The sequence below is a fragment of the Lagenorhynchus albirostris genome, chromosome 3 (assembly GCF_949774975.1).
Source record: "Lagenorhynchus albirostris chromosome 3, mLagAlb1.1, whole genome shotgun sequence".
Classification (NCBI taxonomy): domain Eukaryota; kingdom Metazoa; phylum Chordata; class Mammalia; order Artiodactyla; family Delphinidae; genus Lagenorhynchus; species Lagenorhynchus albirostris.
The window spans coordinates 157,609,565-157,613,642 of record NC_083097.1 but is presented as its reverse complement, the minus strand read 5'-3'; positions in this window follow the sequence as shown (position 1 = coordinate 157,613,642).

Sequence of the window (4,078 nt, the reverse complement as noted above, 5' to 3'; positions counted from 1 at the left end):
TACTCCAAAATTTAGTGTCTTAAAATTAAAGCATGCTTATTATTTCATAATTTCTGGAAGTCAGGTGTGGCTTAGCTGGAATTACAAGGCTGCAATCAAAGTGTTGGCCAAGGCTGTGGTCTCATCTGAAGGCTTGACTATGGAAGGATCTACTTTCAATGTTGTGTTTGCTGGCAGAACTATGTTCCTTGCAGCTGTTGGATAGAGGGCTTTAGTCCCTTGCTGGCATTAACCAGAAGCTACGTTCATTCAGTTCCTTGGGCCTCTCCTACATGGCAGCTTGCTTCATCAAAATGTGCAAGCTGAGAAGGCAAAAGAGAGTCCAGCTGGATGAGTCAGTCTTTTGTAACCTAATCATGAAAGTGACATCCCATCACTTTTGCCATAATCTTTGTTTTTTGCCATAATCTCTTTGTTATCAACAAGTGACTAGGTCAGGACCACACTCAAAGGGAGGAGATTACAGAAGGGTAATCAATGGGGGCCATTTTTGAAAGCTGGCTACCAGACAACACTAGTATAAATCTAGATACAGATGCTGTTCCTATAAACATATTAGATTCCAAGAACCTGCTTCTTCAGCCCATTTGTCTTGAAGATGAAAGGAGTAAAAGAGATGTAAGCTTTCAGTCCTGACTTGTACTTACACCAATGAGAGCAGGTTATTCCCACATGAAGTCTTTTTTTTTTTTTTTTTTGCGGTACGCGGGCCTCTCACTGTTGCGGCCTCTCCCGTTGCGGAGCACAGGCCCAGCGGCCGCGCAGGCCCAGCGGCCATGGCTCACGGGCCCAGCCACAGCCACTCCGCGGCACGTGGGCTCTTCCCGGACCGGGGCATGAACCCGTGTCCCCTGCAACGGCAGGCGAACTCTCAACCACTGCACCACCAGGGAAGCCCTCACATGAAGTCTTTGCTGAAATAAATTCTATCAGGCATCCTTCACCAAAATAGGCTGGTTTCAACTATAGTGAAGATCTGTCAAGGCAAGAAACCTTTTCTGTTTGGTAAATGCTGAAGAGAATTTTTTAAGCAGCTGGAGCAACCTCACTTGACCCATTGTCATTCATTTTGATGCCATGATGATTCCATAAGGGCTTGAATCCCTGGGACCATTAGTGGCTCATGACCGAAATTTTATCAGGAACACTTTCCACCATGCTTAGCCTCTAAGCTTTCAAATTGCCAGCCTTCTGTGTGAGTCTTAAAGTAGAAGGTATCTTGCAATGCTGCTCATTTCCTGGCCATACAGTCAGAAGTTTGTCCATGTCAACTTCATCATTAGCCTTTTCTGTTCAGTTCTCTTCACTTAGGCACAGTTTTCCTTGTTTATATGATTCATTCTTTTTTATCCCTAAAAAAATTAAAATATAATACAAATATGCATAAAACATATAGTAGAGTGAATGCACAGTCAAGAAGCAGAATACTTTCCAGTCATGTAAGATGAAAAAGACCAGCTGTACAACACTGTGCTTATAGTTAATAGTACTGTACACTTAACAGTTTAAGAGGGTAGATCTCACATTGTGTTTTTTACCACACACACACACACACACACACACACACACACACACACACACACACACACACACACGAATCAGCAGGGCCATGCCAGGTCTTCAATTTGGAAAATAAATTTTAAAAAGAAATAGAATACCACTATACCTCTGAAACTGGCCACCCACACCATTCTCCTCATCCCTTCCTGAGCACTCTCTCAAGTAACCAGTGGTAATTACCTGCTTGTCTTTCTTTATAGTCCCCACACCTCCACTGGCTCTTGCCCAGAACACAACCAAATAAAAGAAACAAGCAGAAGCAGCGGTCCTCCTAACTCCACAGAGGACTTCATGATGATGGATCCTTGGCTCAGACCTCCTCAGGCAACAGGAAACTGTAGTTTTATTTCCCTAAAAATCTCAGTCTATTTTTATGTTTTAGAAATCAACATAGAAATGGAATCATCATGTATGCCTTGCTTCTTTGGTTTTCCCATTATGTATGTAAGTTTCATCTGTGTTGTTGTGTGTGGCTGTGATTTGTTCATTTTCATTATACTACAATCTATTCATTCTACCAGGTAGGTGGACATTTGGGTTGTTTTCAGTGTGGGCTGTTAGGAAGAGCGCTATGCTGAACTTTCTTAAGTGTGTCACTGAGAGTTTCCATGGAATGGAATTAGTGGGCCGTAGAGTGTGCAGAGCTTCAACTTCACCAGACAAGGCCAACCTGTATTCTAAAATGATTGAACCAACCGAGCAGTATATAAGAGCTCCTACTATCATTCCTTCTTTGACTTCCTGACTCCTTCCTCTTGAGTACTTTTATCCCATGTGCAACATTTGCATTTTCTTTCCACTTTGAAACTTTTTTAAAAAAACCACTGCCTTTTTAAAATTGCAATTGTATGGCTCTTCACACTAGGTCTTCCAGCACTCTCATTATTTTAAGTGTGGTAGTGAATGATATTTGTAAAACACTTTGAAACTAAGCAAAAACACAGCAAAATAAATGTTAATGAAGTAGTGGAAACCAAAATGACCCTTACAGCCATCTTGTACCTATTTGTGACTGACAGAATTGTAGTGCTTTATTCTGAAGCTTATTTTTGTTCTTAGCTAGCTTATGAGTTAAATATTGGCAAACATAATGGTCAATATGTGTCATACATTTGTCAAAACCCATAGGATGTACAACACGAAAAGTGAACCCTAATGCAAACTATGGACTTTAGTTAATAATAATGTATCACTATTGGCCCATCATTTCTAAGCAATGTACCACACTCTGCAAGATGGGGGAAGTGAGGGGGTGTAAGGGAACTGTACTTTCTACTCAATGTTAAGGTAAATCTAAAACTGCTCCCCCAAAACTATTAATTTAAAAAAGTTGTAAGCAGAATAACTTCTGCATAATGGTAAAGAAATTTCCATTTCTCTACACTTGAGGTTCTAGAGCAGGGATCAGCAAACTACTGCCTATGGGACAAATCTGGCCTGCTGTCTGTTTTTGCACAGCCTTCCAGATAAGAATGGATTTTATAGTTTTCAAAGGTTGAAAAAAAACCCCAAAAGAACAATATTTTGTGAATTCTGAAATTTACATGAAATTCTAATTTTAGTATCCATAAAGTTTCATTGGAACACAGCCACACCCATTCATTTACACATTAATTATGGCTGCTTTTGTACTACAATGACAGAGTGACAAAGATTGGCAATGTTATAGAGACTGTATGGCCCACAAAACCTAAATATTGACTACCTGGCTCTTTACAGACAAAATTTGTTGGGAGTTCCCTGGTGGTCCAGTTGTTGGGACTCTGCCTTTCCATGGCGGGGGGCGCGGGTTCTATCCCTGGTTGGGGAACTAGGATCCCTTAAGCTGAGTGGCAAGGCCAAAAAAACAAACAAACAAAAAATGTCGATTTCTGGGTTAGAGAAGGCAGTCTTCATGGAGTCAGGAGATATGAGTTCTAAACTGTGTAAATGTGTGATCTTGGGTTACTCATCGTCTCTAGAACCTAACTATAAATTCCAGAATTTATAGTAACTTCATGGGCAAGTTCTCACTGGAAAGTGCGCATGGATTCAGGCCATAGCAAATCAAACACCTCCAGCTTTTCCAAAGCTGATCACGCTATATAAATTTACCCTTGCTTTCAAGAAAATACTATATAATTTTTTTAACCTGTAAAAATACTGGCAAGTATGAAAAGAAAATGAGAAATGCAGAAGAATCTCACTGTAATACTGGTTATTATGATGGAAAAACTGGAAATGAATTAAATGTACATAATAGGAGAGTAGTAAAATAAATTATGATATATCCATACCAGATAACAATACTGTATATTCTCTCCAAGTTATCTCCCAATTAGGCAGATCTCCAAGTAGTCATGTGGAGTGACTTCCAAGATGTAGTAAATGAAAAAGGCATATTACAAATTAACAAGTACAGAATGATGTCTTTTGTTTTATAACACAACTATTTCTATATGTAGATATACTGCTGCATAGACTAAAAAGTCTAGACCAGTGCTGCCCAACAGAAATACATTGTAAGCCATATCTGTGA